The sequence below is a fragment of the Cygnus olor genome, chromosome Z (assembly GCF_009769625.2).
Source record: "Cygnus olor isolate bCygOlo1 chromosome Z, bCygOlo1.pri.v2, whole genome shotgun sequence".
Taxonomy (NCBI): domain Eukaryota; kingdom Metazoa; phylum Chordata; class Aves; order Anseriformes; family Anatidae; genus Cygnus; species Cygnus olor.
This window is the reverse complement of record NC_049198.1, coordinates 79,492,499-79,505,973: the sequence shown is the minus strand read 5'-3', so window position 1 is coordinate 79,505,973 and position 13,475 is coordinate 79,492,499. Positions and strand designations below refer to the sequence as shown.

Below are 13,475 nucleotides of genomic sequence, written 5' to 3'. Positions count from 1 at the left end.
GCCTGTGTCCTTTATTTTATTATTTATATTTTAGAGGGGAAAAGCAAAGGCGTGGAAAACGTAAGGACTCCTTTACAGATCAAATCCAGATGAACATGTATGATGGATGTCTAGCTCATACCAGAAAAAAAAAAGAAGAAAAAAAAAAGTGAAATGCCTCTCTGCTGCAGATCTGTGACCATCTGCTATTATTTGACTTAGCCATAATGGCAAAGACACAGAAATCAGGTCTCAAGAGGTCTTCAGGAAATCTTAATAAAGAGACCCCTTTTTTCCTCATTTACCGTAACTAATGAGTTTATAGCAAAAGTGTACTGTTCCTTCAGCGACTGATTTTGCACTTCACACTGTTAAATTTCCTCCCATTTCTCTCATTGTAGTCAAGAAGATCATTACTCATAATACCTTTCAACTTAGTGTCATCTGCAAATTTCATGGGTGCATAACAAATTCTGATTTCTATCTTATTAATGAGTATATTGCACATATTATGTCCAAAAACTTATCACAGTCCCTAAGGAGTGCTCCTACTCATTTATCTCCTACCTGATAACTGCCTTTCAGCTTAGGCTTCTCTTGTCTCCTTGTCAGCCATTACAATTCTGGTTATTCTGACTTATCATCACCCCCACCTTCAGTAATGTTCCCCATAGGGAATTGTATCAGGGGCTTGATGGGATTCATCCCAGGCTGCTGCAAGCACTGGCTGATGTCATCACAAGGTCTCTCTTAATTTTCTTTCAATGGTCTTGGGAATATGGAGAGGTCCCAGACGACTGGAAGCTGGCAAGTGTTGCCCCAGTTTTCAAGAAGGGCAACAAAGAAGACCCTGGGAATAACAGACCTGTCAGTCTCAATTGGTAAAGTTATGGAGAAGTCTGTTCTGGGAGTTACTGAAAAATCTGAAAGACAATGCAGTCATTGGTCATAGCCAACCCCGGTTCATGAGGGAAAACTTCTGCCTAAGCAACTTAATTTCCTTTTATGACTAGGTTACCCATCTAGTTGACCAAGGGAAGACAGTAGATGTCCTCTGACAGTAGATGCAGTCTTTTTGGATTTTAGCAAAGCTTTCAATACTGTTTCTCACAGTAGTCTTCTGGACAAAAAACGCATAGCTAGACAAATACATAATATGGTGCGTGAACAATTGGCTGATGGGTCAGGATCACAGGATTATAGTAAATGGAATTACATCAGGCTAGCAGCCAGTCACTAGTGGGGTTCCACAGGGCTCAATTTTCTGGGCCAGTTCTCTTCAGTGTTTTTATAAATGATGAAGGACTTGATGAAAGACTCAAATGCATACCAAATATGCTTTTGGATGATACTAAATTAGCATGAGCTGTTGACTCCCCAAAGTGTAAAGAGGCCTTGCAGAGAGATCTTGACAAATGAGAGGGCTGGGCAATCACTAACCACATGAAATTTAAACAAGGTGCTGTATTCAGCACCTGAATCATGGCAACCCTGAACACATGTACAGGCTGGGGACAAGTGGCTGGAGAGCAGCTTCATTGAAAGGGACCTGGGGATTCTGGTTGATGGCAAGTTGAACGGCGAGTCAGCAGTGTGCCCTGGCAGCCAAACGGGCCAACCGCATCCTGGGGCACGTCAAGCACAGTACTGCTGGCTGGTTGATGGAAGTGATGTCCTGCTCTGCTCTGCACTGGTGGGGCCTCATCTCAAGTACTGTGTGCAGCTTTGGGTGCCACAATATATGAAGGACATAAAACTATTAGAGAGTGTCCAAAAGAGGACTATGAAGATAGTGAAGGGTCTGGAGGGCAAGACGTGTGAGGAGTGGCTGAGGTCCCTGGGTTTGCTCAGCCCAGAGCAGAGCAGGCCGAGGGGAGGCCTCATGGCGGCCTGCAGCTCCTTCACGAGAGGAGCAGAGGGGCAGGCGCTGAGCTCTGCTCTCTGGGGACAGCGACAGGACCCGAGGGAATGGCATGGAGCTGGGACAGGGGAGGGTCAGGCTCCGTGGTAGGGAAAGGTTCTGCACCCAGAGGTGGTCGGGCACTGGGACAGGCTGCCCGGGGCTGTGGTCAGAGCACTGAGCCTAATGGCGTTTGAGATGCATTTGTACAATATTCTTAGACATAGGGTATGATTTTTGGGTGGTGGTGTGTGGAGCCAGGAGTTGAACTTGATGACCTTTGTGGTTCCCTTCCAACTTGTGATATTCTATTATTTAGGAGCCTACATTATAATAATGCCTTCTGCATGGAGAAGAGAATGATTTCTCTTATTCCTTCCGTGGGTGTCGGAGTCATTGAGGCTTCCTGCTTTCCATCAGAATAAGAACAGAGCTGGGAGCAACCTGCATGACAAATGTTGTACCTTCTCCCACACAGACCTGGCCCAGTCCTAGCTCACAGTACTTTGCCTGGGTACCGTGGGCTAACAAGGGTGGAACCACCTACGTCGTGGTTATCCTTGGGAGAGGAACAGCTCACAGCCTTCTGCTCTGGACATAACCATTGGAGGTAGCAGCCTCCACACACCATTTGCATAAATTTCAGCAATTTGACCAAACCTGGATAGTTTTTTAACAGAGCAAGGAAAACACCCTGATGAAATGCAACTAGACACAGGTCCTCTGGCTACACCCCAGTGAACATGCCGGAGCTGCTCACGGAGTTCTGCAGCATTTTGGGGCAGACCCTGACGAATTTGTGGGGAAGGTGCCTCAGACACATCACACAAATATTTTGGTGTATGTCATTTTAGTGACCTCAATGTTCAGTCGTCTTATTGACTCCGAACGTTTTGGTGTGTTTTTATTTTTAGTTGACCCCGATCGTTTTGTTGTCTTTACTTCATTGACCCGAATGCCTTGGCGTGCGTCTCGCTGCGTCACTGCCCGCCGCCAGCACCAGGCCCGCTGCCGCACCGCGGCCTCCCCGCCCTGCCGCCCCGCTTCCGGCTTCCCCGCCGCGCCCCCCCCGAGCGCTGACGTCACGGCGGCGGACCCCGGAAGCGGAGCGGAGCGGAGGGGGGGAGGTGCCGGCCCCGCCCCGCCGTGTCCGGGCGGCAGGTACGTGCGGCGGGACGGCACCGCGCGGGGGCGGGGGTAGCTGGGTGGTTCGGCTCGGCTCGGTTCGGCCCGGCCCGGCCCCGCCGCCGGTGCAGCCCCACGGTCCGGGAGGCCGCGCCGCCGAGAGGGGGCCGTGCGGGCGGCGGAGGGGTGCGGGTGTCCGTCCGTCCGTCCGTCCGGTCTGTCTGTCCGTCCGTCTGTCTGTCTGTCTGTCTGTCCGGCCCCTCACACACAGCCCTCCGGCCCCGCCATAACGGCCGGGCTGCCCCGGTCCCGGTGCAGGAGGAGTGGCACGGCCCCCGCGGAGGGGTCGGGGCTTCTCTTCGGTCCTTCCATTTCCTCATTTTATTTTTGTTTTGTTACTTTATTCATTTTATTTGCTCCTTTTATTTTATTATCTGCTGCATTTTATTTGTTCATTTTATGTATTCGCTCATTTATTTGCTCATTTCATTTATCTTATTATTTGCTCATTTTATTATTTGCTTATTTTATTTTAATATTCATTGCATTTGCTCTTTTATTTACTCATTATTTTATTCACTTTATTTACTCATTCTTTTTATTTTAATTATTTTATTTGCTCATTTCATTCATTTTATTTACTAATCCCATCTTAATTATTTTTTAGTTTCTTTATTTTCTTTTACTATTTAATTAACTTTATTTCCCCCAGCACACACCATCGCCACAGCTCCTCACATTCCCTTCACCTTACTTATCCTATTACTTTACCCACTTAGTTGCACCCCCACAGACGTGGTGCTCGCCACGCATTGCCTGGCAGTCATGGTGTGAACATGGTGCCCCCCGAGCCGGGCAGAGTTCGGCTCTCCTCAGGTCGGAGCTCCTCTTTGGATGGCAGTTCCTCGTGGTACAGCAGCTTAGAAAGCTTCACAAAATAAGGGGCGTTTCTGAGTTGCCCAGGCCTAAGCACAGGTAACTTGTAAATGACTGCTGGGTTTTAGCTTGGCAGGTAGGCAACTCAGAATTTGTTCTTCTAAACGACCAGTTGTTGCTCATCAGCCCTTCCTTTCAACAAGCACAGTGCCCTTTGGAGAACTGTCGGCTTCTTTCCTTTCCTCTGGTCTTGACAAACTGCTGCCTGCCTTCAGGACAGTTCTCCTTTATCTCTGCTGTGGCTCGGGCCCAGCTGTGCAGTCTCACGTTAGTCCGCTTAGCAAATCTTCAAAAAAACATAAAATTGCGGTATTTCTGCTTGGTGATTTTCACTGTGGCAGCAAGTTGCAGTGAGCAGGTAGGAGGCCTTGGACAGGGCTCCTGGCAAAAAAGTGTTGGGAAAGCAACAGCAGCTGCAAGGATGGCTGCAGGTCCGTGGTCGCACCTGGAAAGTGATTTGGTAGCACAGCAGAGGGTACAATGGTGACATTATCTGCCCTCAAAGAAGCACAAATAGCAAAAAGGCGTGTTTAGTAAGCACTGGCATTGTCTTGGTGTCGTTAAAGGAGTTTGGCTGGAAGATGGTGGCATCATGTTGTGCCACCTGTGGTAAAGCTGCCTGGTGATGGCACTTTGGTTAGAGAATGGCAGCTGGATGTTAAAATTAGGTATTTCGTAATCATGCAAGGAAAGGTAAAAACACTGTTATGTAGGGAGAACTAAAACCTTAGCGGCTGAAGGCACATGGAAGATGAGAGGGTATCACCAAGTGATACCAACATAAAGTAGAACAAGCACGTCTGTACATGGCGCTCTGCATTTGGAAGTCAGCAGTTGTGAGTGTTTTACATTAAGTCATTTCACCTTCTTTCCCCCCAGACTAATTGCTTCGTGCTTCTGGGACGGGACGGGTGGCCTCAGCAGGCCGGCTGGAGATGGAGCAGGGTGTCCCCGTGTGCCACCCGTGGCTGTATCTTATCCTGTGCCCTCCACAGCCTCACCCCGTGGAAAGGTGGTGGGCCAACGCCGGTGTAACATTTACAGCATTTTCATTGACCTGAGGCTTTTTGCCCAAAATAGTTTAGCTGATGCTGGTGGGTGAGGTGAAGACATCCATCAGGCCTGGGGTGCTGAGCAGCTGGAGGCGGACAGGGGCATCATCATTTTAGAAGCATGGTGCATGCTCACGCTCCGACTGCCTTACTGAAACACCTGCCATTATTGGAGCTTTGTGTCGACGGTGTCTGGATTTTGTCTGTTCTCTTTGTGTTCCTTTTCAGTGGTGGTAGCCAGTTATGACTGTATGTTAATCTGTTAGTTGACTTTTTAGTGAGTTGTCACTTATAGTTAGCTCACGTTTGGGAGAGCTTCTTGTAATTACTCAGTGGGGAATTATCTGTTGTTTTGTTTTTTTTTTTTTTTTTTTTTCTTTTAAGTTCACAACCTTACGTTTTTCCCCCTGGGGACTCAGCTCTGACTTTGGAGGTTTTGTCCATTCCAGGCTCTATAGACAAAGTTCTGAATGCGACTCTGTTGCTGGTACTTTGAATCTGACCCACTGTTCCTTTGGGGAACAATGTGCTATGGTGACTGAGGAGTTTTTCACATTTACAATAGATTCCTGGAATTCTTTGAAGTAAAGCATACATACAAAGAATGAATGCATATCTTCTTTTTAAATTTTTTCCACTCGCTTACTGAAACAAATTGGTTAGCAGCGAGCATGAAAACATCTGCTTATGAAATTTAATGCTGCCCTATGAATTTTTTGTGTGTGTGTGTGTGTGCCTTTTCTCTTTGCAAGTGTGATTGTGCATCTGTCTACTTGGTCTGTAGGTCAGTTTCACAGATTTGCACTGAGTGGAACTCTTGAAGTACAAGTTAATGGCTATTTTGTATGGATGTTGTTCAGTATTTTAAGTGTTGCGGTTAGGGTGTGCATCACATATATATATGCTCATTTTATTTTTGAGTGGAAGACTCTGGAGTGAGGACTCTGATAAGTTAATATTTAGCTAATCACGGTGTCCCATCCACTCTTCTTGTAATGGGACTGAATTGTGTCGGACGGTGAAAAGACACAGCATTCAATTTTGTGCGATCCTTGACCTTTCTGCTCAGCTCCCCATCAGATAATTATTAGTGCCAGTTTTCGTCGTGGTTCTTGTTTTATGGCTGACTGCTCCTAGGAATTAGGCTGGGACCTCCAAGTCATTTCACTCCCTCCATGCTCACACCACAGGGTGCCCGGGGTGTGGTTTTGCAGCCTGTTCAGGGCAGGTTATGTCCCCTCTGCTGCTGAAAGGGGCAGCACTCCTTTCTGCCTGGTTCCTTGTGGTGGTCTGAGGGATCGTGAGCCAGGTCAGGAAATGGATCCAGCTAATGCACAGCTGCAGAAGTACAATGCTCCCTTCCCAGTCGCATCAGCCAGCTTGCAAGCACTGGCGAATGCCTTCAGAAGATGAAGGATGTGGGAATGGAGACACTGGGATGAGGAGAAAGGACAGACTGCCTCCCCTGGGGGTGAAGTCTTATCTCAGGTGGGATTCAGATGATCGTGAACCTGTAGCCCGCGCTACTTTGTACTTGAGCCAACAGCGGATGAAACTATCGTTACCATTTTCCCGACCAGTCTGCTCTCGCAAGTTAATTGCTAACAATACTTCTGGTGCGAACGGTGTCCCACTCGAGGGCTGGTGCCGTCATTACCTATACCTAGCTGCTCTTATTCCCGTTGTGCCCTGGGGAGGGTTTCAGCCATACCAACCTCCTGCCGATGGAACCTCTCTACGACTCCAGTTGGTACTCTCTTGAGCTGGTATCCTAAAGAGAAAAGGTGAACCACATAGAGTTAGTCCAGCTGATTTTAGGTGTTTCTTCATTACAGCTACTTTGGTTTCTAAGCCTTGTGGCTTCCCAGTGCCTGGCAGAAACTGGAGGGGAGCAGTCTGTGTCCAGCCTGCTGTGTAGACATTGGAGTGTTGGAAGTACTGATCTTTAATAGTTACACGAAATAGGTGTTGTTTTGAAAGCTGCGGTATTATCTGAATCAGTATGTTTAGTACAGGAGTAAATTTACAAAACTTTACTGTAAGCAAATAGGTTTGTTTTCTCAGGCTGGTAAAGGAAAAAAAATCTTTATCACGCGCCTAGAGGGAGACATGCTGCTTCAAATCGAAGTTGCCTGTGCACACTGTCTGTTGGACTGCAATGAGCAATTCTGGTGCTGACTGGAAGCAGGTCAGTACCTGAAGCACCAGTGATACTGAGTGTTAAAGTGTTTGTGTTTCTTGATGCTCGTGTGTTTAAGGTTAGACCTGCCACGTTACGCTGTTCAGGTTTTTGCAGTTTTTTTTGTCATTATCAGTTGTTCATAAGGAGGTTTGCCTGTTTACTGCCAATTTCAGGTCAAGGTTTGAGGTAAAAAGTTTTTAGAGAGGGACAGACTGAAAAAAAGTTTTGAACTGTTTTGAAAAAGTTCTTGATTACTGTAACTATCCCTAGGCATCTCTGAGATGTAGATAAGAAATATGAAATTTAATAGGAAGATGGCTTTGGAAATTGTGAGCTATTTCCCAAGGCAGCTAGTCTGTATTTGTCTGAATTATAAGCTTCATAAAGTTGCCATTTTCCATTTGCTATTGAATCTTTTAAGATATTTGTTTTGAATTCTCCAGACATTTCAGCTGCTATGTACGTACATATGTAGTCTGCTGGCCTACTCGGCTGTCTTCACCGTGTCAGCTTTACACAGCACGCACGGCGAGGGCTGCTGGTGGGACGTAGCAAACATGGGTTCTACTGTTCTTCGTCATCCCTTAGCTGGAGTGCGTTGTGTGTTGGGGGAAGGCATAGTGGACCTCGTTGTTTTGCCTCTGCTACATGCTGGGAGTTAGCAGTTGTGTTGTACTTAGCAGCTGTTGTGTAACCTCTGTGCTCGAAGGAAAACTGTTCCCCCCCTTTTTTTTTTTTTAGTAATAACTACTTGTCTGAGAAGATGGACAAGGCGATTCGGATTGATCACGTCAGTACGCCAAGCTAACTGTTATGTCAAAGACCAAGTCCAAGAGATAATGTAGTGGTTGTAGTTTCTTTTAAAGTCCTGCAAGGCTGGCTTCATAAAGCCTTGAAAACCACCTTTGAGTGAATGTCATATTTATGCATTATCATATATTCTGTGCAAATCTAAGTCTCCTTGTTTAACTGAAGAACATGCTAACCCATTTCTTTGCTTTCTTCTTTCTTGTCCTAAGTACAAGTATAGGCAAACAACCTTGAAAGCATCTATTTTTTTTCTTTTTTTTTTTTCCAACTAATGAGCATGTAATTCATCTGGCAGAATGTGTGTGTTACAAATCCATCCCAAGAAACACGATATTGAGTAAGAGGAGCAGATTAAAGTAGAAACTGGCACCACGGTCAAAACCAAAATTTGAGATACTTTTAAAAGGAGATGCATGTACAAGGAAGACTTGGTAGCGAAAGTGGCACTGATGAACCATGCTGTATCATGGCTTTAAGGAAATACGTTGAAATGAGGATAAGTAGTGTGCTCATGTGCATGCTTGTCTCTCTTGAAGAACACTAGTCTGCGGAGTGAGACAGCATCTCTCCACTGAAGCATACTATCAAATCTCAAGAAATAAAATGTGAGTTACTGGGAATTGTGTTATGTATATAGTGGTAACTTCCAACCTGTAACACTGCATTAATGTAGCTGTCCACGTCCAAGCCAATGAGAAGATTTCAGAGTAAGCATAATCATCAAAATCAGCAAATATTGCAAACTCATTTGATACATAGTAGTCAATGAGTCAAAAGTTAATGTAGGCTTCTTGATACTTTTCTTCAAATGTTTGCATTTTGGAACAACAGAATGTGAAATTTACAAGGAGTTGTTGCTTGTCGAAGTGATGGAACCCCTCTTTTGCTTTGCCTGCCTGTGTTCCTTTCCTATCCGTGTTGGCAAATCAGGCTGGAAAAAGTTCTCAGGCAGCAGCTGTGTGCTTCTGCCTTGTTGTGTCCTGTTGCCTCAGTTGTACCAGGTAATGAACCAAATCTGGGAATCAGTAAGTTAAAATATAATGCTAAAAAAAATACACTGCAGTGCACAGGCTCACCATGCATTGCTACCAACGGTTCTGTCAGCACAGCTGAGGGGGTAGCACGGGTAGGGGCTGGGACCTCTTAAGTCGTTTTGCAAAACTGTGTTTGGGAATATGTCCTTTGATTCCAAGAGCTAGGGGCAGGAGCTGTCTTTGTTCTGTATTTGTTCTCTGTGACACGGTGGAGTACTTGTTATGTCTGGATGAAGACCAACACTGCTTTCCCTTGGGTTGGATTTAACATTTCTCAGCATAAGAAATTGTCCTCAATTTCTAGAAATTTCAAGCATGTTCTGATAATGGCGGCACGAAAGCTCCAGGTTAGCTCATTTGGCCTTATGTCCACTGTGATAATGAAACTTTATTTCCAGCAAGATGCAGTAGATGCCTGACTACCATGCTAAGTGAGTTTGTATCTGTAGCAAACCCTGGCTAGTGTCCTCACTTGTACTTTATTTCCTAAGACATGATTTTCAGTTGTCAGTGACTCAGAAGCAGAAAATGACGTTTTTGGCATGCAGTGCCATATGATCTCCATTTTTGCTCTTACTAAATAGGTTATATGTCTTGGTTTCTAGCATTACATTCATGTGAATCATCCCACCAGCTTTGCAAATATCAGATAGGTTGAATGTAAGTTCCTGAAGGAGCGCTTTAAGATCTTGTTCACTATTTTCCCGACATCATTCTGTGGGCAAATTTTTTTTTTTTTTGACTTTTCATACTTTGTTCTGGTAGTCAGAAAAATGACAATAAAGCCCTAAGGAGCAACTAATTGTGAGAGGACCGCACCAAAATAACAAGGAGTTTGAGCTATTGCCTGTGTGGGGTGGTTGGTCTGGGGAAGGGAGCTGAGCCTGGGAAGGATGGAATTATGTTGAGATGGGAAATCTATTTCCTTAATGAGACTAACCCATACCTGCATTTTCCTGGTGTGAGAGAGAAAATGCTGGTGCTTTTCTATCAGAGAGAAACTGGAGTTTTCAAAGACAGCAGTGCATTCCTGTGAGAAGCTCGGATTTTGCCAGCTCAGTGATGCCCATAAGAAACATTCAAAGGAAGGTTTTGTTTAACAAATTCTTGACAATCGTGATCTTCAGAGAGTACTATTGACGAGCATATAAGAAAGCTTTATGTATGTGGCAGCATTAAAGTATCTGGCTTTCCAGAAGAGGAGCATGGTGCGGTTAACATAGTATTTTTGTTGAGTCTGTTTGTTCTAAACTTCACTTTTCGTAGCAGTATGGAATAGCAGATAAATATATTTTAATGTTTTACTTTATGGGAAGTGCTGGTAGACATAGCAAAAGCAAATTTACCATGAGTGTTTTCAGACGTGGTAATGGGGCCCGGAGAGGTAGTGGAATTGCCATCCTTGAAAATGTTCACATCTTGACTGGTCAGTGCAAAGGAGATGATGAGCCCTGCTTTCAGGAGGAGCTTGGACACCTCCAAGGTCCCTTCCAGTGCACGTGATTGTGTGGAACGGCGCCTCTGTGTTTTGGAAATCAAACACGGTACGTGGCAAGGTCTGCTGTGGTGTCAGGTAGGGAAGGTGTCAACTTCAGTGTGTACAAATCTCCAACGATTCGAGCGGGACAAAACATTTTGGAGGAGCTGGATGTGTGGAGGGTCATTAGGGGCTTTAATCACTCCCATGCCCATTCTGTAATGACAGCGTGAAGGGAGCCAGTGATGAGTGGGCAGGAGGAGGTCTGGAAGGAGTTGTGGAGTTGGCCATCCGTTGCATCCCGTTCCAGTGCTCTTGCACTGGAAGGGCAAACAAGGACAGTTCAGGAAGGAAGGGAGTGGAGTGCTGCTAGGAGCGTGCAGGGTGAAATGAGGCCAAGTGGGACTCAGAGATTGTGCGAGAAATGGGAAGTAGTGATTGAGAGGCACTTAAATACAGGGGAGGAAGAACTTAGGTTAGGAGAAACATTAAGGTCATGCTTGCAGCTCAAGAGAGGAAGGTCAAACAAAAAAATGAATAGCTGCTTTCTAAATGAACACCTTCATTCCAGGCACAGACAAAGGGAGAAGTGCAGTGGAAAAAAACAAATGTGATTATGCCTTCACTTTGCTAATGACTTGGATGATGATGGCATAGAGAGTAACTTTATTAATTTAACAGAGAGTACCAGGCTGGGAGAGGATTCAAGTTCTGTGAAAAGTAACTTTAGAATTTCAAATGGCTTAGAAAAAATAGAGAAACAAAGTGAAAGAAATAATGCGGTTTGAAAGGACAAATGCAAAGAACTGTGCTTAGGCTAGATAGTTCCCTATATAAACATAAAATACCAGTAATTACAGAAAAAAATAATTCCAGATTTTTAGGTGATTCATAGTCTGAACATGAGTCAGTAACGTTGTGCTGTTGCAAGGTGGGTAATCATTTTTCTGGGACATATAGTCAGAAGGGATGTTTAAACGTGTTACGTGGTAATTTCATTGTGCACATTGTTTGGACTTGTTCAGTCTGGGCCGTCCCATTTAAGAAACACTTTGGTCCACAGGAGGTTCTTCCAGGGAAAAGCAACAATAATTTTTTAGACTAGAGGAGATTGAGAAAGACACAACAGCTGTCTCCAGGTATGGGAGGGGTTGCTAGAAAGAGGAAGGGCAGAACTTCCAAACTGCCTGTAGGCCTAGAAGTAAAGGTCTGTGACAAAAGACGTGGAAGTTTGGAAGAATCCTCGCCTGAAAAGGGTAGTTTGGCATCAGAATAGATTTCTGTTTAAAGCCAAAATACTGCCTCTGTGTCAAACACAGTAGTTTAATTGCAATCACTAACACTGGGGATGTGGTTTCTCTGTAGGTGCTGGAAAGTGCGTGCTGCCACCCATCTTGTAAGGCGAGGGGATCTTAAACTTCCCGGGCAGAGGTCCTCTTGCCTCCTAGTCATCAGCTTTCAGGCACAGCAGGGGGAGCAGAGCAAAATGCAGGAGGTCTGGCAGGTTCTGTGTTTGTCTGTCGAGGCTCAGGATGAGGTTCAGGCATGAGCTTAACCAGCAACATGAACGTAACTTCAGGAAAGCTCTGGGGTATTCATCATGGGTATTTTTAAAAGGAATTTAGTTAGGGCCGTGCTGGATGTCTGATTAGGTGTAGGTGATGCTGACTTTGAGAAGTAGGAGAGAATGAGATGTTGTCTTTCCTATTTTGACTTTCTCCACGTTGTTTTTTGTATAATACTGGAGTTTAGGGCATGGGAGCTTAACTAAGCGTGGGTAAACAACCTTAGTTTTGATATTTCCCGATACCTGTGGAATTGACAGTGTCTTTGAGTAGTGGAGGCATACATATTTATAATATGCTATCAGATATGGAAAGACAATATGGACCTTTTTTAAGGCTCTGTGCATCTACAAGGTGATTTTAACCAGCTGGAAGGTGTTTTAATGCACTTAGGAGAATGATTGCCAACAGAATGAGTAATATACAGCATTGTCAGCTTTCACAGATTTGTCATGGCTGTGGCCCTGGTGGTTTTGACAGTTTCTTGATGATAAATTTTGTCTGTTTCACAGAAATTGAAGAATTAGAATCAGAAATAAATGCTTAGGAACACAAAAGTGAAACCCCTGAGACCACAAGCTCTAATTCTTGCTCATGCACAGACTGCTTGTAATGATTTTCTCATCCCTTGTTAAAGGCTGTTCATTGCTATTGTGGGAGGTAACTAACATATGTATAAGGGTGTATACGTAAACACATACACATACTTTTTGAACAAACTTTTGCACTTTTTCATTTATTGTGCACTTTTATTTTTTCTCTCCTAAAAGTGACAGAGTGGTTGGTAGTGGCAGGGACTTCTGGGGCTTGCCTCGCGCATCCCCTGTGCCCTTAGTAGTGCCACCGTGTTCAGTGGTTTTGATAATCTCCAAGTAACCTCTCTGGGCAGCCTGTTCTAGTGTTAGACCACCCTTAGACTAAGGTTTTTGTTATGTTTGGGTGGAATTTCCTAGACTCCAGTTTGTGCCCACTGCGTGTTGCCCTCTGACAGGACACCACTGGGAGCAGTCTGCCTCAGTGGTCTTCAATTCTACCGGTCAGGCATCGAAGATGAGACAGACCCCTTCCTCCTCACCCCGTGCCCTAACTTGTCTCTTCTCCAGGCTGAACAGTCCCAGCTCTCTCTGCCTCTTCCCAGGTGTCAGATGCTCCACGCTTGAGGGGAAAAAAAAGTGAAAGATAGTGGGTTGAGATAAAGACAGTTTAATAGGACAGAAAAGGAAGGGAAATAATAATGATAATAATAATAATAGAATGTACAAAGCAAGTGATGCACAGTGCAACTCCTCACCATCATCTGACCGATGTCCAGCCAGAGCCCGAGCAGCAACAGCCCCCTGGCCAGCCCCCACATATAATTGTACCACACGATGCCCCATGGTATCTCCCTGGCAGCTGGGGGCAGCTGTCCTGGC

General features: G+C 45.1%; 1 protein-coding gene across 9 annotated transcripts in view; it reads left to right on the top strand.

Moving 5' to 3' along the window:
• Window positions 1-2,922: 2,922 nt before the first annotated feature.
• The window catches only part of FAM172A (family with sequence similarity 172 member A), a 234,008-nt gene continuing 223,455 nt past the window's right edge, over window positions 2,923-13,475 (top strand). For 2 of the 9 annotated variants that reach the window (XM_040540844.1, XM_040540851.1), the window contains exon 1: window positions 2,923-3,040. The gene's annotated coding sequence lies outside the window, so the exon portion shown is untranslated. The remainder of the gene's footprint in view (window positions 3,041-13,475) is intronic. The other 7 variants (XM_040540847.1, XM_040540843.1, XM_040540853.1 and 4 more) reach the window with 6 other exon arrangements.